Source organism: Ptychodera flava, chromosome 20 (genome assembly GCF_041260155.1).
Source record: "Ptychodera flava strain L36383 chromosome 20, AS_Pfla_20210202, whole genome shotgun sequence".
Lineage (NCBI taxonomy): Eukaryota > Metazoa > Hemichordata > Enteropneusta > Ptychoderidae > Ptychodera > Ptychodera flava.
Window position 1 is genome coordinate 10928310 of NC_091947.1, and position 27399 is coordinate 10955708.

Genomic DNA, 27399 nt, shown 5'->3' on the forward strand with positions numbered 1-27399 from the left:
TCAAACTCGTTTTAAATTTCACGTCTTGTTCATAACTACATTTACGAAACAAGTCAATCTGATGGAGTACCTTTTCAACGTCTCATTCTAACATTTTCATTTATTTGAGCTTCATGTCGAGAAATTACTCATAGCAATGAATATGAATATAAAGTATGGTAGAAAGAAATTGCATCGCAACCAGAGATTTTAACAAGAAACGGTGTTTGAAAACCTAAAACTACTTTGAAAACCTTAAACCACTGCAAAGACAATTTATTGTAAATTCCCAAAAGATTCTATTTCGACGTACATCCAGAGATAACGCTACTTTGATCGGGATGAGCATTCTGTGTTGATATTTACCTGATAGTGCAAATTTCCAGGTCAATCTTTGTACCCAAGCGTGATATATCCACGCCTCTGTGATGAATGGGCGGAGACGATAGGGTTGACAACTGAGCAGGTGAAGGGACCACGTGATTTCATGACACTCCCAACAAACACGACCTGTTTTATTGTCCATCAGGATAATTGGTAGACATAACCTATCGCAAAGGTAACGTAACAACCTTTTTACGGTACTTCATTGTAAGTATAGATAACTGTACAATTCATTCTCCTGATTCCCTCGGTTTCAAAAAGCCGTTTTAATAGGTTCCGAAGTCATTTCTTGCCAAGGTCACATTTTAGGGTAGATCTGTTGATAAACTTTCAGTTGTGACCTCATTTTTTACCATTTGACTGTGTTATGGTTGTCTTCTTTCAAGAAGAGATCACAAAAACCACAGATTATGATTCATAACGAGTCTCTAAATCCATCAATAAACGTATTATTGTGAAGTGGCGTACCGCACGTCAATTTTTCTACTTTACTTCATTACACTGGGCGTCTCTCTGTGGTTTGAAATACGACTGTTAATGGGTTCATGGACTACAGATACGATTCAGTGGCGTTGGGCACTGTTGTGTTTTCACTCTTTTCGTAAACAATGTAAGAAAGAAAGGAATGTCTTGAGTCCTTGACAGCAAAGATTTGACAAATGGACCCCACTATACTCTATGGCAAGCCAAGTGTTGCAAAATTCAAAAAACACATTTGTGTGTTCTAAGTTTCCATGTTTATGTTCTTAAAATGTATATTCATGTTCATAAAAACCATGTTCATGTTCTTAAAATGTATGTTTATATTCTTAAATTGTACGTTTATGTTCATAAAAACCATGTTTATGTTCTTAAATTGTATGTTCATGTTCATAAAAACCATGTTCATGTTCTTAAAATGTATGTTTATATTCTTAAATTGTACATTTATGTTCATAAAAACCATGTTTATGTTCTTAAATTGTATGTTCATGTTCATAAAAACCATGTTTATGTTCTTAAATTGTATGTTTATATTCTTAAATTGTATGTTCATGTTCATAAAAACCATGTTTATGTTCTTAAATTGTATGTTCATGTTCATAAAAACCATGTTCATGTTCTTAAAATGTATGTTTATATTCTTAAATTGTACATTTATGTTCATAAAAACCATGTTTATATTCTTAAATTGTACATTTATGTTCATAAAAACCATGTTTATGTTCTTAAATTGTATGTTCATGTTCATAAAAACCATGTTTATGTTCTTAAATTGTATGTTTATATTCTTAAATTGTATGTTTATGTTCATAAAAACCATGCTGTTATTCAAACTTTCATGCTTATGTTCATGAAGGTCATTTGTTTGTTCATTGAACAAATTTTATGTTCATTAAAACACTGCTTATGTCCATATCTCCCTGTTAACACTGAGGGCGCTCTGGAGTTAGCAGCACGAGACAGCTATGGCGGCGGACATCAGCAAGTTACACCGCATACAGCGAGAAAAGTGGGCTTTACGTGTGTTTAAAAGCAAAGCTTAGCATATCGTGGATCTAGACAAGTAGAGCGTGCTCGAAAACGGAGATCGATTACAAGTTTGTGCTAAATATCGCCTGTTCTCGGCGGAGAAACTGCACGCTCTCATTCGGAGGCGCAACCAGCGGTTTAACGTTGTAAATGTCTACGCACTTTCAAAGTCCAAAGTCAAAGGCTCAGGGTGGTTACTAAATATCGGCGGAGAAACTGCACGCACACCTACAGTCACCTATGGTCGGTCTATTCCGCTCAGCGTCTATGCCCCCATAGACGTGTGTACATCTCCTTCTCAGGCATATGTACACATGTCTATGAGGGCATAGACGCCGAGTGGAATATTCCGACCAAAGGTGACTGTGCTGCACGCTCTCCGACTCGGGCAAAACCACCGGTTTGCCTATGGCATTTTGGCAGTCCAAGTCAAAGACTTAGGGTTGTTGTGGCTGTGGGAGGCACTCTGATTAAAATCTGATGTAGAGAATGGTCCGTTACTAGTGAGAAGAGGACCGAACAAAAACAGACCTAAGGGACCGTTCAGTTTTTACGACCCGGGGGGGGGGGACTGGCAAAATCCTATACTTTATGTATTACCCATGATCCTCTTAACGGGCAGACGCCTTTGGCGGCCCACTCTAATTAGGTTTACTTCATGCAATGGCCATGATCGACCCTCTATACCGGCGGGCCGCCTGCGGCGGCCCACTACAATAAATTGACTTTATTGTAATACCCATGACCATCTTAACGGCCAGACGCCTTCAGCGGCCCTGCATGTTCAGTAAAGTTTACTTCGTGCAATGGCCATGATCGACCCTCTTTTTACCAGCGGGCCACCTTTGGTTGCCCATGAGAATAAAGTTGACTTTACGTAATGGCCCATGACCGTCTTAACCGAAGGGCTGCCTTTGGCGAACCACTCCAATAAAGTTTACTTTATACAATGTCCATGGACATAAGTTGTCTATGGAAATGAAGTTAAAAATTGCCTTACAGTCGTCCTAATTAACAGACGTTTGCATGGATGTGGCTGAGAAGTTTGTGCACTGGCATCTCTGCTACACGAATCAAGTGTGCCGCGTACCGGAGTTAAATCCAAACCGTGCGGGTAAATTTGACATATGGGTTTTGGTTATTTTTTAGCGGGGGAGGGGGGTCATCAATTTTTTTCGTCTGACAAAGGGGGGTCATCATTTGTGAAAAACAGTTCTGTTTGCCAGAGACTGAAGACAAATGAATATACAGGAACGGAAAAGCTGTGACCTAGCTTCTTGCGTCATTTCTCCAGCTGCCAGCTTCTAATAAAAAGCCGGAATATGGTATGTTTATCTGTCAAAATAGTCATTGAACTGAGGTACATTAAAACATGTTTCTGTGATAATAAAGGATGAATTCACAACAGTTCAGTTTTGTCTCGATCCTGTGAAAATTTTGAGAAATTGATGTGCGCCACGATGCAGTGAAGTGCAATCCGAGAGATTTCTTAATATTTTCAATTAAAATTTTGTCTTTTACCCAGTAAAACTGTTAGAAGACCCAAGGGGGAGAGCATGAGAGGGGGGTCCTCCCCCTCTCGCAGTGAAAATTTTGAGAAATGGATGTGTGCAAATGTGCAATCTCAGATGTGTTTCAATTTATTTCGCACAAAGAAATTGAGTTACCCCGCCACATTTGAGTAATGCCCCCCTGAAGTTTTCAATTTTTTTAGTGACCCCTAACCCCCTCACATTCCTCCGAATACATGGCGAGACACCGGTGAATCGATAGTGCTTTGACCCGGTATGTGATCCGGTGTGTGGTGTCATATTATAATCAACATGACCAAGCATCGATGTAAGTTCTCAGGAAGATGTTATCTTTTGTGGTCAGAGAAACAAGGCTCTCACATTCTATTTCATTATATTGTTGTTCCTCACTTTTTCATTGTTAACTTGTTCATCTTTATAACATATTTATATTGAGAGAATTAATATATTGGTTTTAACACTAGTTTATTGACTCCTGTCTTGTGTTTTAAATTTTAACAATTTACAGAAGTCAAATAGTCCCCTTTAGATAGTGCCTATGCCATTGAGATATTGCAACAGAAATCCTCCAATGTGATTTCTTGGGTCAGGAAAGAGAAGGAAAACATTGAGTGTACTGAGGTGTAAAGTAGACCTATGTAGTGCATGCTTATATCATAAGTGCTGGGGAAAAAAACATAAGAATTGCTTGTGGTAAAAACATTTGCGCCGCCTATGGCGGCGCGCCGGCAAAGAATACATGAGAGTAAGGTTCCCAAATTTTGCGAATTTCTGATGCATTGTGACAATTTTTTTTCACTTCTGTTTGTTATGACAATTTTTTTCTCAGGCCATGACAGGATCATTTTTTTCTTCTATCTCACCTGGTGACAAATTTATTTTCTCAAAATCCTCCATGCCCCCCAGAAATCAAATGGTTCTCCCTTTATCGTATTAGGGTATTTTGTTGTGTGGTCCTCCCCTCACTTGTGACAGACCCATCTCTACATCGGATCAGAGTACCTCCCACAGCCCTGAGTCTTTGACTTTGGACTTCGAAAGTGCGTAGACATTTAGGCCTACAACGTTAAACCGCTGGTTGCGCCTCCGAATGAGAGTGTGCAGTTTCTCCGCCGAGAACAGCCGTATTAGTACAAACTTGTGATCGATTTCCGTTTTCGAGCACGCTCTACTTGTCTAGATCCACGATGTGCTAAGCTTTGCTTTTAAGCACACGTAAAGCCCACTTTTCTCGCTGTATGCGGTGTAACTTGATGATGTCCGCCGCCATAGCTGTCTCGTGCTGCTAACTCCAGAGCGCCCTCAGTGTTAACAGGGAGATATGGACATAAGCAGTGTTTTATTGCTGGCGCAAATAAACTTGGAACACCGAAGTCCCTATATACATAGGAAAACCGTTGGGAATATCCCTATATCGCCAAGTAATCAGCCAACAGCGGTATCGCTAGTGCATTGGGTCATCTTACACTTTGTTTATCGAAAACACTGCGGGGTGCCCATGCTGTGTCTCATAGACAAAACGCCTTAGCAGAGGCCGTTCATTTTGCGTGAACGATGGTACAATAAAGAATTGACGTTTTGAGTAAAGTTACGTTGGTAAATTTCAATGACCAGGGAACCTACATCTGATTTTAGTCATATTGGCCCGAAACAACTCGCCTGTTGTTTGAGATTACACGTTCGTTCGTACCGCGTTCCTTGTGTTAAAATTCACATCCCCCCTGCCGATATAGTCTGTAAATATTAATTATGGATGGTATAATCGAGACTGTCTATGATTTTATCAGTTGGAACAAAAATATTTCGATAGATTGACTAACACAACCAAAATTTTAAGCATTTTTCTTCAACTTTAAAAATAAGTCATCGCCTAGACATCGCCGTTTTCGTTGAAAATGCTCCATTTGGCATTTAATAGTCGAATATGAACGCTCAGGTTTCCCTTGGTCGTGTACTGCCTGAGAGGTGGCTACTTCTTCAGCTATTTTTTCAGTTTCGGTAAAGATATCGCCAACTATTCCTTTCAGTGCTCAGTGCAAGTCTGTTTACGTTTGCAGGAAAAATATATCGTTGGCTCGCCCAACAAATTGTCAATGAATTCGGGCGAGTTGGTATCGGGAATCTGGGTGGTTTGAAAAGGTACCCGTTTTGAAGCAAAATGTAGGTTATCAACATCATTGATGATATGCCTTTTTTCTCACCGTGTTGTCTCATTTCTCTGTAATTTTTTGGTGATAGCGATTTGAAAATAGTAATTTCTTGTCCGCTGACCGTGGCGATTTGATGTAGCTCTCAGAATTCGAAGTACGAAACGTCGACGTCACTGGCTGGGCTGCGGGCCATGCCGCGGGAGATCAGAAAATACATTTTCAAACTTTGGGTCAAACTAAGCTTACGTTCTCGATCGGATAACGTGAGGTCAAAAAACAAACTTTGCCATAGCGATTAAAATCTGCAGCATTTCAGCGTTCTTTGCAATTGATGATATGATTGAAACATTTTATTTAGCCTGTCCTTTTTTATCGTACGTTTCTTGAGAATAGTATGTACCCACTTCAATCGGATACCCCTATGAATAATGATATCATCTGTATGACGCACGCAATAAATGTGATTGAACTATGACTTTCTTGTGTCATGTCAAGGCCGAGACTCGGACACGGTTTACGTCGCCTTTGCCTCTGAGAGAGCCGAGAAAAGGTCTAGCTTTATCTACGGTTTAGTTTATTCTTCAAAATCACGAAAGCCGTCGATGGCGACCGTAGAGGTTATGGCCGACAGTTGGATGCTTGTAACAGAGATTCCCCGCCACACCACGCCGTGCGCCAGCAGCAACAAGTCGGACCATCCACGCTCGCGCTTTATTTCAACTTGATAATCAGCTGATACACTGAAATTCTCCGAAAACCGAAACCTTGCCAGTATTAGTTCTCACAGAATTTCGCTACGACATGTCGGATAAAAAAAACGTCAAAGCCAGGAAGTTTTACCCAGCAACTCGCACGGCCGATAACGTACCGGTAACGTACCGGTACCATTGGTTATGTTCACAACCGTCTATTCCTCACTTAGAATACGCATCTACTTTACACCGGTCGACAAACCATCGCTCGATGGGTGTAAAACGTGAATAAAGGTTCATGTACAACATATAAGAAAGAGACGCACATTTTAAACCTCAACGTAAGCTGATCACTTTATAAAAATGAAAGTTAAAAATACAGATTTAACCACAATGCCGGGCGTAATTCACAATTTTTGTGAGATAGTGGAAATGACGGCATTTATGATGACACGCCTGCACAACGAAACGAAGCCAAACGATAGCGAGCTCAAGGACAACACCTACCGTTTTTCTCACCTACACTCTTTCTTCATTTTGAGGGAAGTCTGTCAAAACGGTTGCTTCTACAGGTTCCCTGCTCATCGAAATTTACCCAAGTAACTTTACTCAAAACGTCAATCCTTTCTTGTACCATCATTCACGCAAATTGAACGGCCTCTGCTATGGCTTTTTGTCTATGAAACACATGCAGTATGGGCACCCCGCAGTGTTTTCGATAAACAAACTGTAAGATGATCTAACTCACTAGCGATACCGCTTTGGCTAATCACTTGGCGATATAGGGATATCGCCAGCGGTTTTCCTATGTATATAGGGACTTCGGTGTTCCAAGTTTATTTGCGCCAGCAGTAATGAACATAAAATTTGTTCAATGAACAAACAAATGACCTTCATGAACATAAGCATGAAAGGTTGAATAACAGCATGGTTTTAATGAACATAAACATACAATTTAAGAATATAAACATACAATTTAAGAACATAAACATGGTTTTTATGAACATAAATGTACAATTTAAGAATATAAACATACATTTTACGAACATGAACATGGTTATTATGAACCTGAATATACAGTTTAAGAACATAAACATGATTTTTATGAACATAAACATACAATTTAAGAATATAACATACATTTTAGAACATAAACATGGTTTTTATGAACATAAACATAAGTTTTTTGAACACAAACATGAAAACTTAGAACACAAAAATGTGTTTTTTGAATTTTGCAACACTTGGCTTGCCATAGTCAAACCCAAAACTTTCTCGCGGACCAATTTCTGATTCGGAGTGCTTTTAGTTGGAAGTGTCATTGGATGGAAAAAATCAACAGCTGAAGGAAAAACAGGCCGTTCGATTTTCCGCTTATTATTTCTTGCTTTACTTGCATTATTTTCTGAATACTTATTTCAAACTTTTGTCACGAACACAAACTTTTGCCAAATCTCATTCGAGAGGGAGAGCCGATCATGCTAAGCGTGACCGGAGGGTTTTGACAGGCATAGAAATATTTTCTTGTCTGAAGAGCATTTTCAAGCTATTACTCAGGCCTGTTAAAACCTTTCTAAATCGAGCCGTCTTGCCTCCTGAGATCTCCACAAATGTCTGGTATTATCTCCTTAACATATATTATCTCCAGCATAGACTCTTCAAATTCTAACGACATTGTTCGCAGGGGATAGCCAAAGAAACTATCTCCCTGAAATATTCCACGCCTATCCACATCACAAACTCTTTATCTGTCGAGTGAAGAGCACCTCGGGACAGAGAAGCAAGCTTGAACGAGACCTTTATCAATTATTAGTGTGAGGAAAAAAGTACTCAGTAATGCCTGGTTATCAGAACAAATCAAACTCACTAGGCAATAGTCTAGGATGTGAAGCGTATGTTGAGACGGCTACAATTCGAGATGTCAAGGTTATGCCAACTTCTGCCAATTTTTCCCAATCTTTTGTTTCTAAATTATGGTCGGAGCTGGTTTCGTATACACTTAAATAATGGAATAGAAACCCCAGCACGTAACTATTACAAGGCAGCCAACGCGGCTGTTCACGCAAAAAGCTACTGTCCGCGACTAATGTCTTGGCGGACGGGCGGGGAATTGTAAGCAAGCGGCGGGCAACAAAATAATGGTGACACGGACGCATAATAGGTAATACCATCGACTCTTGGGGTTTTAGTAACAAATACACCGGCAGACAGTGCTTGCAGCCTTAGAAACAAGCAGTGACAAAAGCCACATAAGACCCCTTTTACTTGCTTGCCTGTAAACAAATAGATAAATAGTTTTACGAGATGACGTCACACTGGCGACCTTGGCGAGGGTGACACTCCGTTTAAGAAGAGACACTGCCCTTGCTGTATGCAAGCAAAGCTTGCAGTTTGCCCTCTCAAATATGGTAGAGAGGAACATCCTGTGTTTATGGCACATCAGACACAAAGCCGCGTCACAAAGCCGCGTAAATACAGGGATCAAAACGCGCATATTGTTCATTACCCCTCACAACATGAAACATGAAAATAGTGTTTCTTTTAGAAAATAACGCCTTATATCCACTCAAATTTTATTTGCATTAATCATATGCTTTCAAGAATCATTGATGATTATCAACCAATGCTTTTGATATGCCAACAGTCACAGTCGTATAAACGATTTTTGTAAAAAACGGTCAGTACCAATCAAGTTAACGCAGTCACTTAAGTCTCACACACGTAACAATGGTAATTGTACGCCTAAACTGGCGCAACGTATTGAGTTTGCACAATACACACATGCCTACACGCTATGCAATACGCATACATAAAAGGGCGTCGTCTTACCTTTATGCAGGTAACCTTGACCTGTAAACTTCCTTTGAACAACCATTTTTGGCCGGTGCCGCGCAATGCGAAAGTCTTAACGGCTTGTCAAAAGCTAGTTTTAATCGAATCAAGAGACATAACAGCTTTAATAATGACTTGGCATCCAACTGCAACAATCTTGGAGTCACACAAATGTCGTTCAATGTATCATTCATTTTTTTACCAAAAGACCTTCAGCACTTGATTTTTAGGCCAGACAAAAGAAAATATTTGTCAGATTTACAGGCATTTTTGTGTGACTCACACAAAATTATGTTATAAAGTTGAATGCTAAGAAACATATCTCGCAGTACAGAAACACTCTTGCAGATGAAGTGTTCGAGTCAAGTGCTAAACTGCTTCAAATGGGGACCAGTTAGTCGGAGTGTTGTTTTCTTGTTATAACCATGGTGGTTAGTGTAGCGCGACGAAAGAAACAATTACACTGTAAAGTTAAGTGTTCAAGGATAGAACACCAATTAAACGCCTTTTTGTAACACTTTTTGAACGCCTCCAGACGTTCAGAAATTTAACACTACGTGTTCAACCAACGTTCAATTTTTGAACACACGTGTGCAGATTTTGAACGCTACGTGTTCATCAGACATTATATTGAACACCATGGTGTTCCGTATCTGAACACACGTTGCACAGGAAATGTGTTCAAAAAATTGAACGCTTTTACGCGTTCAAAGGGCTGTAACACTTTTTGAACGCATGGACGCCGTTCAACGATAAGTGTGTTAAAGGCTAGAACACATGATGCGCGCTTGTTGAACACCTTTAATTTTGGGCGTTCACGGTATATCAAGCCTTGAAATAACATTACAGACTATTGATTTCCTGTAAAATTATTTTATTCTAAAAATACACGAACATTTCTAGAGTAAAATACAATAATTTACTGTAAAATGGGTAAATAAACATTGCAACTTTGTATGTAAAGTTTGTCAGAGGAAAAAACCAACAGTGTTAACACCTTCCTATCAAAAACATAAGCAATAAAAATCACCATATTGTGGATTACGTTTTATGTTCATACTTGTTTAAAACGTACAAAAATCATCTGAAAAAGCTCAAAATTTGGCATACTTCTTGTCTTGAAAAGACGTATATGTATGAAATGCATACTTCATTTTTGTAAGATGGTTTCTTAAAGACATTTCCTCCTATATGGACAATAGTAAATTTTGAAGAAAATAGAAGTTAGTCAAGGCTTCTCTGGTGCACATGGCATATAGTTGTCCACACTAAAGTAAACACAACATGTCAAGTTCTCAAAGTGTCACAGTAAGACACAACATGCAGAAAGTGGGGAAGTGGGTCCTTGGCAGGGTAAAACCTATTTCCTTGTCCAACAAAGTCCTTCATAAAAAAAGGTTAGTTTGTTTGTAATATCTTTAAATAAACCCTGAAATAAATGGGTGACATTTCAAAATATACCTCTCAGAAATTTAAAACATATTCGTAAAAACCTTTCAAATTCTGGTGTACCCTGCTATTAATTTTTTATACAATTTTGTTTTACTAAAAAATGGTAAAAATCACCCTTAAAATGAAAAAATGAACATTTCATCATAACTTAAATATATCACATTTGGTAATTCCCAATGTACAGTCTTAAAAATGTCTGAAATGTCTTTAATGCCAAAAAACACAAAGTTGCAAATTTCTGCATAATTTTAACAATCTGAAAAAGACAACCAGTAGAGAGATCAATGTCCTAAATATCAAAGCTGTTCGATTAGCAGTTTTGAAAAAGATTTTTTAAAGATTGTTTGACCAAAAATGACAAAAATTGCCATGAAATATAAAAATTTGAATATTTCATCACAACTAGCACAAATTTGACAATGGTCATTTTTAGGGACATGTTTACAAAATATTGAAGACGTCAGTAAAGGAGAAGAAGATTTTTTTAAAAAATAGCAAAATTAGCCTCAAAAATATAAATTTGCATATTTCATCATAATTTGAACATATCTGATTAGGGTAATCCCTTGGGACCTGTAATCCAAATATTAAAGGATTCGCACAGGCTGTTTTGAAGAAAAACCTTTGGAAGTACAAATTTGAGGACAATGCTACACATCCACCTATTTAGTTGACAGCAAAGCTAAAAACCAGTTGCTAAGTACAAGAGACGTGTTGAGCTACAATACAAAATAATTTACGGTTTGGTAGCAGGCTATGATCAACTAAATGTTACAAGGGCATAAGCTTTCAAAGTACGTGAAGTCTCCTTCATCAGATGCAAGGGGGGATGAAAAATTGAAGCAGAAAGTGACAGAAAATTCAGAGTGAAAATTTCAGAAAAATCAGTAATTCAGAGTGGACATTTTTACTCTGAATGGTCTGTCGCTTTGTTTCAGCTTTAATTTAAATAAGGGAGACTACACGTCTGTGAAAGCTTATTCCCCAGCAACATTTAGTTGATCATAGCATGCTACCAAAGCTTAGATTAATTCAGAACAAAAATACAGAAATTTATCAAAATTCAGTTACTGACCCTTGGAAGTTTAAATCTACATTAGAGATGAGCTGAGTTTCTCAAGCTTGTTTCCAGACAGCTACCTGTACACTCATCTTCTTCGTTATCTGTACCACCAGCTTCTATAACAACTGTTCGATTTTCAGTTAAATCCAACTTTTTACATCCTGAAAAAAATGCAACAATAGGTAATATGGCGAGATGAAACTTTAAATGAAAGACAAGGGGCTGATTATTATAAGGAAAAGTGGAGACTTTCATATACAGTGCCTCTCTTCAAAACTGTTACAAAATATTTGCTGCTTCTTGTGATCAATTGATTAAATTAAAAAGCCAAACTCTCATATGCTGAAACAATACATTGTATATTCTACGATGTTTAACTGATGTTTTACATGCGATTGTGTTTACGAAAAGACATATGTTAGCTGTGATTACGCAGCGGTACTATGCAAGGCGTATCGATCGCGCTCAGGTCAAGGGTTATCACTACAGTTGTATTGTGATGACCCTTGACCCGAGTGAGATCGATCGATACGCCATGGCCAAAAGTACCACTGCGTATTCACAGCTAGTTGTTGGTATAGCAGCCACTGAAAGAAAAAAGTTTTTTTCACGTAGTTAAGCTATTTAAAGGTACAATACAATTAATTTCAAAGGACGATAATATAGATGCTTCAAAAATCAATACCTTTTACTATTTTGGAGAGGAAACTTACCCTTTCTGGTCTTGCTTCCGCACGATCACGACTTCAGGGTGCGCTTACAAGAAAATGTCGCAACTTCCGTTTTGATGCATCATGGGATAGGAAAAGACACCAAACTTGAACACTAAGTGTTAAGAAGTAGAACGCCTCTTGCACGCCGATGTTAAAATTAAACGTTCATGGTGGTTTTCTGATTTTCTTTCTAATTTTTAAACTTTCAACCCGTAATAAACGTGTAAAATTATTTTGTATACTTCCTTTTTTAGAAAAAACATGCTTTCAGCAATTGTAGGCCGGAAATATTTTTCACTTAGTGTGAAATTCGTTACACCAAAATCCGTGTACTTTTGCCGGACAGTGAAGCAATAGTAAATTAATATAGCCATTGTAAAGAAAAAACACAAAAGACTGTTAATTGTTTCACAGTATCGTAAAATTTCTGTGATGCTGAGTTTTTGAACACTTGAAGGAGATCGTTGTTAACACATAGTGTTCAGGTTTAGAACATCATTGTTAATATTATGAACACTAGTGTTAACAATATGAACACTAGCCGTTCAAATTTGAACACCGACATGTACATTTTGAACGCGTAAAGACGCGTCTAGCGTCCGCTTTTTTTACAGTGTAGGCTCTCTATGTCGGTCTTGCCCCTTACAAAATATGCATTATCCATCTTCTTCTGTTACTTCATAAGCAGGTCTATATGAATAGTATTTTCGTTTACTTTTATACCTAACCAATTTATCACAAATGAGTAATCCAAAGGCTCCTGAAAAATACAGGTTTGTTATGTTATGGAGGCGGTGGGGTTGCACGTACACCGCCTCTAGCCCACAGTCTAATAGATTGATATTGATACTTGCTGTATCACCAAGACAAGGAGGCATAGAACATATTCCAAATATGTCTTATTAAAAATAATTTATAGGAAAATATTTAAAATGGATATTTATAAAAATAGACAGTCATCAACAGTCTATGTATTACTGTAAGGAGAAAATGACAATATGACTAGTACGTGGACGTGTTTTTAAAGTCTTCTTTTTAAAGCAGAGCATTAGATCACCACATATCAATAAAATGCTAATTCACGATATACCAGTTTAGCAAAACTTGCAAGTTTACTGACTAGAAACAATACTGCATGGTAAATACCCAATTTTGACATTTATTTTCTTCTTCAGCACATCGCAATTAGTAAGTAAAGTCCATAAATCTGTTTGATTTGCTTCATTTTAAGGAAACCATAGTTAACATATTTTCTTCCGGTTAAAAATACTCAGTTATCAGAAAAAATAGATTTCAAGTAATCCAATTCTATGTCGTCGTATTTTTTTAACTAAAACTTACACATTTTCGAAAGATCAGTATCTAAGCGTTCAAAAAACACAATGTATATGGCATTTCAAGCCAGTTTTTTACTTCATCAAGGAAAGAATTTTGTACCCTCTACCCCAACCTTTGCGTACCCCATACGATACACGCAATTCAAAATTTACTCCAGAGAAGTAGTGTATTGTTAAATATATAAGGTTAACACTTATTTTCTTGTTTGATATGTAGGAATAAATAAGCTATACACGAAAAACTCAAAATTTTGCATCATAAAAAGAAATCGCAATTGATACATGGTATTTTTGGTAAAAAATTCAAAATTGTCAAAGAAATTCGTTTTAAAGTCGTCCTATTCTATGTGCACAAATTTATTTTGCTATAAAGTTGGTATCTGTCATAAAAAACAGTGTCGGAGCTTTCCAAAAATGTAAGGTTTATGTCGGAGCTTTCCAAAAATGTAAGGTTTATGTTTTTACTTGATAGTTTATTTAATCTAGGGGAGGATATAGTACCCAATACCCCTACCCATTTTTCGTCATTTTTCGCGGTACATGCAAATCAAAAACCAGCCAAGAGAGGTAGTGCATCCCAAAATATCCAATGTTAGCATCTTTTTTCTTGTTCAGTAGATCCTAAAGAACAAAAAAATACCCATATAGTAGGTTTTTGGGGTTGCACGGTGGGCCCCTCCAGCCCACGGACTAAATAGTCTTACTTTTCAAATCGGACTCCAATGTCACGTGAAAGAGTTCAGAAAGCCTCACTCTTGGCAGAAACGGCTCATTGTCCAAGCATGAGGCCGCATTCCTTCCGTTGATTGATTTAGACTGACAGGATCTGCAGATTCCCGCGTTTTCTTGAGCAAATCTACGCTCTACAGTTTTGACCAGATTTCTGTTCTATCAGCTCCAACAATATGCTCTGCTGCTAGATCAACCCTTTCAAAGTCTCATACCAACACTTTTATTTTGTTTGAGCTTTGATTCGAGAAGGTGTTCATAGCAATGAATGTGATTATAAAGTATGGCAGAAAAATTTGCACGGCAACCAGACATTTAACAAGGAACAATGTTTGGAAAAAACCTATTCTGTATCACAATTCTATAAGAATATAAAGTCGTGAAAGCAATTTAAAATTGTGTATTGCTTAAAGGTTGTATTTCTGCATTTTGATCGGGGTATTCGTTGACATTTGCCTGGTATATGGCCTATTTCCGGTCAATCTTGCCACCCAGCCCAGCTATATCAATGTCCTTGTGATAACGGAGCAGGCTGGAGGGGCCACGTGACTTCACGACGACCCGAGCAAGAGCTGTTGTATTCATTGTCCGTCAGGTTAATCGGAAGATATATCCCCTTGCAAAGGTAACGTAACAACAGTGTTCACGGTAGTAAGTAGATAACTACACTTCATTCTCCTGATGTTCTCGATTTCTCAACAGCAGTTATAGATAAGTACTGAAGTAATTTCTTTCCATATGCCAACTTTGGAATGGTCACACTTTAGTCCAAAGGTCTACTGATAACTCTCAATTGTGACCTAATGTTTTTACCATTGGACTGTGTTATGGTAATCTTCTTCCAAGCAGAGATCACAAAAACCGCATGTTATGATTCATAGCGAGTATTATAGTGAAGTGGCTCGTCAATTGTTCTTTGGACGTCTCTCTGTAGTTGGAAATACAGCTAATCATGACTTCATCTGCTTCATGACCTACATATACGATTCAGTGGCGTTAGATGCTGCTCTGTTTTCACTCTTTTCGTTAACAATGCAAGAAAGAAAGGTCTTGTGTCTTCGACAGCAGTAACTTGACAAATGGAACCAAACTCACTATAGACCATAGTCTAGGATGTGAGACGTATGTTGAGACGATGAAAATTTTAGCTGTCAAGATTATATACCCATTTCTGCCAATTTTCCCCGTCTTTTGTTTTAAATTATGGTTGAAGCTGGATCCGTACACTTGAATAATGAAATAGAAATCTCGGTGCATAAGTATTACGAGGCAACAAATACGGCCGTTCACGCAAAACTTCTGTTCGTGAACAATGTCTCGGCGGACGGGTGGGGAATGTTTCTCGTGTAAGGGCGCAATAAAGGTAAGGGAAAGTTCAGCATTCGTTATTACGGCCGGGGATGGGCCGGCAGAATCCAGGGGGTCACCTTAAATTTGAAAACTGCAAGGGGGGGGGGGTCATGTACTTTTCAAACAGCTCAGAGGGGGGGTCACTTAATTTTCATAAGTATCCGTCCCGTCAAAAAGCAGTTTCAGTGTTCAGAAATATTCTGGGAGATAAAAATGATTCGGAGCATGATTTCATTCTCTGAAGTCATTTAACTAAATCTGAACAAAAGTATAATTATCTGCCACATGAACATCCTGACTTGGCAATTCTGAGGCTTGTCTTATTGTAAATCGAGCTCACTGAGGGCAATGAACAATTCCTATTACTTACATATTACAGATACAGCAAGTTTTGTCAGGGAAATTATTTAACAGTTACCTGTAGACTACTAGTACCATGAAAAGTGAAAATTATACTTTTAGGTGAAATTCCAATATCACACTTGTTGTCCATATCTGAACTTTCAAATACCCTATTTGAATCAAGTACATTTCTATCAATTATCAAATACCTATAAAAGCACAAATTAATTTAGTTTAGCATTGTAACAAAATTATTCATAGTTTTCTCATAGACTCAAATGTATAGTGGATTCACATTTCGGTGAAATTCCAAAATCCAATTTCTTGCACACATATCAACCTTAAACCATCCCAGTCTAACTAAGTACTTTAAAATAAATTATCAAACGTCTATAAATACACAGATTTAGATAGTTTTGTATTGGAAAAAAATATTTATAGCTTCCTCATAGACTGCCACGTGTAGTGAATCAACATTTCGGTGAAATTCTAAAATCCAATTTCTTGCACACATATCCATTTGTAACCACCGTAGCCTAATCAAGCACATTGATATTAATAATTGAGAATACATAAATACACAGATTTACCTATTTTTGTTTTGGAAAAAATATTCATAGTTTCCTCATAGACTCCCATATACAGTGAATCTACATTTCGGTGATATTCCAAAATCCAATTTCTGGCGAACAAATCCATTTGTTACCACCCTATTCTAATCAAGTACATTAATATTAATAATCTAGACTACATAAATACATAGGTTTACCTATTTTTGTATTGAAAAAAAATTATTCATAGTTTCCTCATAGACTCCAATGTATAGTGGATGAACTTTTCAGGGAAATTTCAAAATCAGATTTCTTGTGCATATAATATGCACCTTTAATCATCACATTCTAATCAAGTACAATTATGTTAATTATTGAACGTCTGTATATGCACAAGTAGCAAGTTTTTCATTGGAAAAAAATTATTCGCAATTTTATCATAGACTCCCATATATAGTGGATGAACATTGTTAGTGAAATTCTAAAGTCAAATTTTTTGTCCACATACCAGTTGTAACAACCCTATTCCAATTAAGTACATTTATGTCAATTATCAAATATCTATAAATGCATAGATATAGTTTTGTATCGAAAAGTTTTCTCATAGACTACCATGTATAGTGAATATTGTCAATAGCTGTTTATCAATTAAATCCAAATATCAAAATTTTGTACACACATGCTTGCGCAAAAATATTGCGATCCACCTGTAATTTCTGTCAAAATTATAGCAAGTCAGAAGGGGAAATTTGAACATTAACACCTTGTGAGTTTGTAAGGAGGGTCATTTGAAAAAATCTGACAATCTTTTTTTTGGACTGTATCGTGCCCCCCTCCCCGAGGTGTTTGTGTGTGCAGCTTTACTCAAGCAATGTGAGGGGGGGTGTCATGAAATTTTTGTCATCTTAAAAGGGGGGTCATCAATTTTTTGGTGCAATGGGTAGGGGGGGGGTTCACTTATTTTGATCGATGCGCAGGAAGAATTTGCCGGCCCATCCCCCGGCCATAATAACTGAACGCTCCCTAATATCATAGACCCTTGGGTTTTTAGTAACAAATGCACTGGCATGACAGACACTGTTAACAGTCTTAGAAACAAGCAGTGACAGAAGGCACGTCTATCAGACCCCTTTTACTTGCTTGCCTGTAACATAAGTAGGTAAATGGTTTCAACAGATGACGTCACACTCGACCTTGGAGAGGGTGACACTCAGTTTAAGAAGAGGCAGTGCCCTTGCTATGTGCAACGAAGCTTGCAGTTCATTCTCTCACACATGGCCGGGAGAAATATCAGACACAATGGCTCGTAAGTACAGGGATCGAAACGCACATTTTTCATTACCTTTAACAACATGAAACATGAAAATAGTGGGTTTTTTTAGAAAATAACGCTTTACGAACACGCAAATTGTTGGTTGATAATCATCAATAAAAATGATGATTATCAACCAATGTTTTTGATGTGTCAAACAGCCACAGTCGTATTTTATGATTTTTTTTGTAATGAACGGTCAGTACCCTTTGTGCTATATCACACTCACTCAAGTCTCACACACATATAACAATGACAATTGTGGGCTATTCCGCTGCAACCTATTGAGTTCGAATCGCACAATACACAACACTCATACAAATAAGGGCGCGATCGTCTTACCTTTATGCAGGTAACATTGGCCAGTAAGCTGCCATTGTAAACAACTATTTTTCGCCGGTGTCGCGCGATGCGAAAGTTTCCAAGGCTTGTACATAAAGATAATCAGAGTCACTTTTTAATTGAATCAAAGGGAGTAATAGTTTTAATAAAATAAATACTTTTTTGAGCTCAAAGATGTTACAAATCATTGCAAATTTTACTTTCATTTGACTCGGCATCCAACTGCAACCATCTTGCAGTCACACAATGTCTTTAAATGTACCATTTATTTGTTTACCAAAAGAGCACTTGATGATTAGTTCAGACAGAAGAAAATATATGTCAGATTTTCTGGAAAGCGATTTTGTACGAATCACACCCTATAATTCAACGAAGATGACTGGTGAGAAATAGATCTCACAGGACAGAAAGAAACAAACAAATACTGAATTTATTTACTTTGTAATGAACATATGCACGGTTGTCGATGAAGAGTTTGATTAAAGTGATAACTCGCTTCAGATAGGGACCAATCAGTTGGGGTATCGCTTTTTGTGGCAACCATCATGATGGTGGTTAGTGTATAGTGCTATGTAAGTCAATTTACTACAGTGACGAAAGAAACGGTTAGACTGTCTATGTCACTCTTGCCCCCTACAAAATAAGCATTATCCGTCGTCTTCTGTTACTTCACATGCAGCTCTATATGAATTGTATTTTCAATTACTTTACCTAACTAATTTATCACGAGTGAGTAAATCTAAATGCACTTGAAATCGATAAGAATTGGATGACGTTTTCTACTTCATTTTATTTCAAAAAAAAACTACGTACCATGAAATATCTTTAAAAACTTTCGGAAGCATAATGTCGTCATTCAAATTCGCCAGCAGAGAGCACGGAATGAAGATGACTAGGTTGATTTATTTGTGTATTTTACCAACACATATAGGTGAGATGCGCCATGGGACAGAATATATGACATTTGTACTGTCTTGTTGTTTCTTTTTGTAAAATTCGAAAATTTAACCCCCTTAAAGTTATTAAATATAAGGATAATGGGCCATTTTGAACTTGAAATGTCAATAAGAGTATGGCGACTGATGAAGGGATTCCACTTTGTTTCCGAAACACCGTTAGGACGATTCAAAGACATAAAATCGGGTTTTTTTGGGACCAAAGTCACATGACCAAAGTCAAAGCACTATCGATTCACCGGTTTCTCGCCGTGTATTCCACTCATTCACTATGTCGTAACACTAACAACGGTGGAGCCGGTGTGTGATGTTGCCTTCATTTCCTTTACTTCACATAATATGTCTTTTGTAGTGTCGAAGCTGAAGGTGACCACTGAATTTTTTCTTGATTTTGAAAGAGGAAAATTTAAAATTTCCTTTAGGAAAGTATGAGCAAAATTTTAAATCTTTCAGTTTTGAGGCGTGTGGTACCTTAAACAAGGTGATTGAAGAGTTCTTTGTTAAATGACGTCAGACATCACGTTTGACCGATGATGCACAATCCCCTTACTTTTGATATCCCAACAGATCCAGTTCTGTATAGTATAAACGAAGATTTTCAGAAAGAAAAAGAAGATGAAATGTTCCGGCAAGTGTTTGCGAAAGTGGTTGATGAATAATCTGCTGCTGTTATTGACCTTGGTTGGCGTGGTTGTTGGGTTCATCATCGTGGCAATATTGCAGGTAGGGGATTCACTTTTATTTCTGCGTCAAATAGTTCGTATACCTGCATAGCTTCGCGGTCGTTCACTTGTATCGTGTCAACGCGTAACTTTCAGCAAATGAGAGTTACTGCTTGTGTCGTCTCCTGATCGTTCGCCTGATTGCTTTTCGCAAGCGGTGAAAACCATACTATTTTTGTACCTTCAGTGTCTCGCTTTTCCATGACGTCAGAAAGATTCGCAGCTGTAAACTTTGCCTATGACATTGAATGAATTTCTTCCAAAAAATTCCTTGGATCGACGTCAGAGATTAGAACTGAACAACCGACATCAAGCTTATGTTGTTAGGGTGCTGAGGAAAAGTGGTCATCGGGGAGGTTCAACAGGATACTCAAAGCAACGTCGAATGTTAGATATTCCCTTTTCAGGTATTGGATAGTAGTTTTATTTAGACTCTGTGCGCCTAGGTATGCCATGTCAAAGTAATGTGGTCATCACAGAATCACACGCAACGTGTCAGGCATGTTAATTATTGAATATAATATACCGTAGTATACATAATTGCACAAGATGTTGCAACTGAACCCGCTTTTTCGTAATTCTTCCCCATTTTTGTAGCCGTTGGACATCTCGGATGCTGCCAAGATGTGGATTGGACTCCCGGGTGAATTATTCATGCGAGGACTACGCTGTATGATTTTACCGGTGTTGACGGCTAGTATCATCACGGGTATGTTGCAGCATCGCCGTAACAGGGCTACAAATTATATCAGTGTAATTATGCAAATGCATGCAAACGAGAACTAATAGTTCGAACCCAAGGATAAGAAATCGTAGGTTTCCGTCAGAAAATCATGTCACAGAACGCCAAGTGTTGCAAAATGGGAAATGAGCCATCAGTGACCTCTTCCACTATTTACTCAAAGGTCATCACTTCTTTCACTGTACTCAGGGGTCACGTCATAAGAGAACCTTTGTAAGGCACGTTATTGTCGACTCCATAGTATGGTGTACAGCAAATTCTCGCCCTGCTGGTAACAAAGTGTCGTTTCTATGATCTTAGCAACAATAATCGTTCCAGGGTTTATATGCGTGAAATAAATATGTACCCAGGAAAATGCTATGAGTATGACAGTTTTGGAATGAAAAAGAGATAAGAGATATGACATTTAAAAAAATCAATATTGCATCACACCTTTGCAAAGCTTCAAAAGAAAAGTGCAAGCGTGATATGATGGCGTAGTCAATCTCGTGGATGCCAAAATACGCAAGCTTTTCACTAATATTTAAATTTGCTATTGTCTGCCCTCAGCGACGGCATCAGTAAATCCTAAATCCAATGGTAAAATGAGTGGCATAAGTTTGGCATTTATATTTGGAACCGTATTCCTGGGAACAGTCACGGGTCTCGATTCTCAGCCTGACCATCAAACCAGGCGACACCGGTGCTGATCCAGGAGACAGTGACTACGCGCCTGCGTATTACGAAACGCAAGACGTCATTGCTGATTTGTTTAGGTGAGTTTATGTGCCATTCGTTTCAAAGCCAATAAACGCTACTTACTGATAGATCCAAAGCATCTTTCAATGTGTTTACCAAACGAACCGATCGGCCTACAAAACGCTGAAATTGTGCTGCCATGATAAGCTTTATAAAGAAAATTGTTGAAATTGAGGAGAAACTAGAACTGAAATTTGGAAGTAGGATATCATGAATGATCAAAATATCATATCCTGTAAGTCCGTGAACGGTGTAATATGCTTTGTAGTCTCGTTGCCTTCAAATAAGTACTAATAATTTTATAAAAGTATAAATATCATACTTAACAGTACAATGGTTCAAACTTAAAGACGCATTCCCTATGCTGTCATTTAGATGACTTTCGCGTGATGTGCAGAGCAAAGAAAGTGGTTCTTTCATTTTGCATTTGCCGTTCAGTGAGCTGCCTGGCCACGGTCTTACCCCACGCGCTGATGAATGGAACATGGTTTGACATTACGCAGATTGAGTTCAAAATCTCTCTTGCGTTGCTGGAAATAAAATATAATCTTATCTCTTCTCTTGCAGAAACATCTTCCCTGACAACATCGTCCGGGCATGCCTTGAAACGGTAACTTTCATTTGCATCTAAGTTAGGTGCACTTTTGAGTCAAACTCTTCGAACATTGGTTGTTTTAGTATGATAGTCACACAACACACCACATATCTAGCTTTTATGTTATTTAATGTAAAGCACACTGAAGGTTTATTGCATGGGATTTCTACGTATTGCCAGAATCGCCGTGGTTTAGCTTTATTAAATTTACTGGTTCAATGTGAACGTGTTATATTCAAAGAAGTTTAGAGACACCGAAAACGTCGTTCAAACGTTTTTCCATCGTCCTTTGTCAATTAGAATTGATATAGTCATGGTGTTTATGAGTATGGGTGGGAAATGTTAATTTGGTATTATAATATTGGTCTCCACAGCTATATACTGATTACACATTCGAGGAAAGAAACGTGACTGGAACAAACATGACGGAGGAAGTACCAATCGGCAAGAAGACAGCCTATGGTTCAGGAACTAATTTTCTCGGTAAGTTGATGTATACCAATAATCTGCAGCTGATCATAGTGGATACGAGTAGGACTAAGAGTTCTGTCGTCTAGTAAAACAAGCCTGAAAGTCAAGGAAAAGGTTCATTAAACTTGTGTATCATACCTGCGAATTTCTTGTTTTCTCAAGGTGCTTTGGCATTTTCTGCTGCGTTGGGAGTTGCAATGAGCGTACAGGAAGAGGAAACGAGGCCACTGTTGCAGTTCGTGAGGGCGCTTCGCGCAACCTCGTTCAAAGTTTTATCTGCGTACCTTTGGTTTGTATACACACCACTATTTCTATACTGTTACATAATTTGGTTTACCCCTGAATTCCCGGGTTAACCTTCGGAGCACAGTATTCGACGATTGTTTCACCTCATTCTATCACCTATCATTGATTATTATTTCGTCGATTTGACGTGGAAGCTGGCCGAAGTTGTTCGGGACAGCGTATAGGAAACCTTGAATTAAGAGAGAGAGAGAGAGAGAGAGAGAGAGAGAGAGAAGAGAGAGGGAAACCTTGAATTAAGAGAGAGAGAGAGAGAGAGAGATGAGAGAGAGAGAGAGAGAGATTTCATCGTACATGTGTTTTGTCTATTAACGTAGTAATATCCATCGTTATACTGGCTCAATACTGAAATGGTTTAGTCAAAGGATGTGTTCATCTCAAGTTAAGATTTGCCTAACTTCAGCCCCTGTTAATGCATGCCAGAGCCTGACATTCCCACTCTGCTGGTAAAAACTACGGCAAGACAAGCTTTATGGACTTGCCAAGACGAGAAGTTAGTAACATGTACGTGTATTTAGATCGTAGTTTACGAACTTCAAAGAATGAAAACAAAACACAGATCATCACCTCTTAATTCTCCGGAATATTTTTGTATACTTGTAAGATGCTTTCCGCCAAGTCGGACGCTCTTGAAAATCGAGTGACTCCCTCCGCGCTGTGTGAAAAAACCTTGATCCCCTTGCAGTTTTCCAATTTCAGATATATATTCCCCCACGACAAGGTCTGAAATTTCCGTAAGTCTCGTTTCAGTTGCATGTACACGCACATAGAGATAGACAGGCGTAATACAACTCAGTCCTGGTCGGGGTAGATAAATAGATATATCAGTACACAAACAAATACAGATAGATAGATAGATAGACAGACAGACAGATAGATAGATAGATAGATAGATAGATAGATAGATAGATAGATAGATAGATAGATAGATAGATAGATAGATAGATAGATAGATAGATAGATAGATATACTCTACGTATACATCATGTCTTCGTTTATACTTGCATCTATTTTAAAACAGGCTACTACCGGTCGGCACTGCCAGTCTTATCTTTAGCGCCCTCATCGATGTCACCGACATGATTGCTGTATGGAAATCTCTGGGACTATTTGTCGGCGTCGTTGTAGCTGGTCTCGGCATTCACTTCTTTGTCACACTCCCCGTGATATTCTTCATCACAGCTCGGAAGAATCCATACGCGTTCTGGTGGAAATGTGCAAGACCGACACTACTTGCCGCTGTGACCAAGTCAAAGTAAGGAGTCATGCGCACTCTGTTTTAGGCAAAAAAGATTCGTTTCCTGTTATCTGATCGTTAAATTATTTGATTAGATAATCATTTCACCCCCTCCCCGTGAAGGGGTCGCTGTACTACCTACAGGAATCCGCATGGACGTAAAACTAATCCAATTAGTCAGAAATTTCTTACGGCAAAAACTAACGTGCTTGATATGACGTATTGTGCTAGCACGGATTGATGGTTCTTCAGAGGGGCGCTTGAAATACGGATCGACTTTTCCTTTCGTGTCCGAAGATTTACGCAGCCTCCAGAAATGCGAACGTGTCACAGAAGAGTAGCAACAGAACAGCAGCGAAAGTGGCAATTCTTACTTTCCAGATTTTTTCAACTCTTCCGCTTCCATCCTCCCCAAAAGGTCACCAATGGACTTGCCTTTTCGTTCACTTTCAGTTTAGCCATCCTGCCTGAAATTTTGAAAACCTGTGAAGTTAACGGTATCCACCTGACCGTAGTCAACTACGTCGTCCCCCTGAGTGCAACCCTGAAGACGGATGGCTCAGCTCTCTTTATCATCTCCGGCGCCATCTGGCTGGCACAGGTTGCAAACTTGACCTTGAATGCGGGTCAAGTCATCACCGCCGGGTAAGCGCTGTACTTCGGAGGATTAATTTGTCGGTAAACCAAGAGGCTGATTTGCTGCAGGAAAAGGAAAACACAGTCTCATGTCGACCAGTTTTGAAACTACTTCTTCCTACGAACAAGACTTGAATGAGGTTATGTCAAAGTATTTGTTATTGTCAGTAGAATGTTTTGTAGTGATATTCCATGCGGAAATTCGAATTAGAGGAAAAACTCCTCTTGTATTGATTTCGCCATTATAATCATTGCACTGTGGTACTTTGGCCGACTTGCAGCGATTTTGAAGTTTGATCCAATTTTGGTAGAATCTTACCGTTATAATTGAATAATAAAAAAAATAAACTCCCTAAGTTGCTGTGAGTGGTGACAATCGACCAATCACATATAACCTTGCAAACACGCTGCAAGTCAGCCTTTCAGCCGTGATACTTACACTGCGACTAGAACAATGAACGACTGTCAATATTGATGAACCTTTCTTCAGGATTGTCACATGGGTGATGGGAAACAGCCTCCCAGCCGTTCCAAGCGCCAGTCTGGTTGCCATGGTAACCGTTTGCAACGCGGCAGGTATTCCATCAAACAGTATCGGCCTTCTGCTCTCAGTGGAATGGTTGTTGTGAGTAACGCACTGCATTATTAAATTACCATGGTTTTCTGATCGTCACATACTTGCCTACATTACTTAAATCGAGGAGATTCCATCCTTCTTAATTTATGTGTGTTTATTTGGATTTGTAAATATTTAGACCGATCTCTCTAAAGTTAGAGTACCCCCCGGGGGAAGATATTCGGACTTTCAAATTTTTACAATACTTTGTTCGTATACAGCTTATCTGCACTCACTGTGTTATTCTTCGGCGTGAGCGTTCGCTCGCCGTCATCTTTTTGTGAAAGTCGAAAATTGACTTTCCCCGATGAAATTAACATAGTAGTCATTTTGAATTTCAAATATCAATAAATTCTGAGCAGCTTGCTTCTCCCGTACCAATTTTGCACGGTCACTCCTAATTGATTTAGGGAGAGAATTTTTTAAAGTTTGCTTTCGGAAAGTTTGAGCAATATTTAAAATCTCTGTTTTTGAGGTGACTAAGATGGTACAATTTTTCAGCACGCACGTTTCATGAATAATTAACTGTCACCAAACGGTCGTTGAGTCACACTTTTGTGTGTGGCTAAACCGTACAGTAAATATGTGGCTAAGTAAGCTGTTGAGTTAAAACACAAACATACTTTATGAATGGACTTATATACCAATGCCTTGAAAGATTCATATTTCAGTACACTTTCTAAAATCACGCTCATCTGGGACGTAACATTAATGGCATCGAAAATAGCACATTTAGAATATTCTAGTGTGCATGTAGATTCAGTCGATTTCCAAACTTGTCCGATATTAAAAATCTGAATACAGTTCTTAAGGACATTGGAACATTTATCGTTTTGAGCCTCCTCATTTAGAAAGATACACTTTAATCCTCATCCGACACTTAAGTGTAGGTTTCTACAAACGCATCTTATTGTTAATTGTAAATCCTTGTTATCTCCGTACTTGTACATTGGTCATGCATCGGTCGTCCTTCCCTGCAGTGACTCTTCTATGTCTGCAGAAAAGTATCTTCTTCAAATTGGTCAAGTCACCGTCTTTTGTTTTATTTCTATATCAGGGACGGACTGAGAACCGCGGTCAACTGCATCGGTCACTGCGCATGCGCACGCATCGTAGACAGCGTGATGAGGAAAGAAATCGAGGCCCAGGAGGGAGAAAAGAATGATTCGATGGCTATCAAAGCTTACGATAATACTCTATGCGATCCATCTGACGTGGCCGTGCAAACGAGCTTTGAGGAGAGCAATACAAATCTGTGAAAATCAACGTCAAACGACAGACTTAGCTGGCTATACCGCTGACCGTCACCTGGACATGGCGAATTCATCATTCATATCATATCATAGGTGCAAGGAGGAAACTTTCATGTGAAAGACTCTTTTCCTTTAATGGCGTAGAGTGCAAGAACCACGTAAGCTGTGCATATAACGTTCCTCTGTCCCAAGGGATGCGCAACGATAAGGAAAGTCAATGAAAATATCATAAATGTGTTGACATAAAAGTGATATGTCTGGATTAATTTTGTAAATTGTGTTTTCAGATTGCCATACTCAAAGACTTTTGCATCAATATGACATAAGTTATAGGCGGTAGATGTAGTAAACGCAAGCCAAAATACGTATAACGAATCCATTACTATGTAAATTGCTTTATTTTGTCGATAATGCTACTATTGCTATACTGCATCACATCGCACTGTGTTATAATATTTATTTGTCTTCTATGTTATGTAACGTCTACAGGTGAAAAAATTAATTAGTTAGCAGATTAGAAATGCTGTCTCCCTCAGGCACAAGTCAATTTAAACTTCTGCCGAGGAGTAGTAAGAGCGACTTGGGCATCAAGAAAATGACAACCTCCTTCAGTTGCTTTTCTTATTTTCGTGAAAGCTGCCTCCTTCGAACTTATCGTATCTTGAGCAATTATGGAAAGGACTTATACCTTTCTCGCTTCTCAGAGTAGAATATGTTCCCGTCTCGATATTACAACAACCGAATTGAAACTTTCTTTGTGATAACTGCCATCTGTTAAACCTTCTTCATTCGACATTTTCCACTCCGGGGATAATCTTAACACTTGACCTTCACTGACGCGTATCGCTGTGTCACTCG

The 27399-nt window shown here is 38.4% G+C and overlaps 1 pseudogene; it reads left to right on the forward strand.

The window, feature by feature from the left end:
* The first annotated feature begins 450 nt into the window (after nucleotides 1-450).
* LOC139120013 (excitatory amino acid transporter-like) lies at nucleotides 451-27399 on the forward strand (annotated as a pseudogene).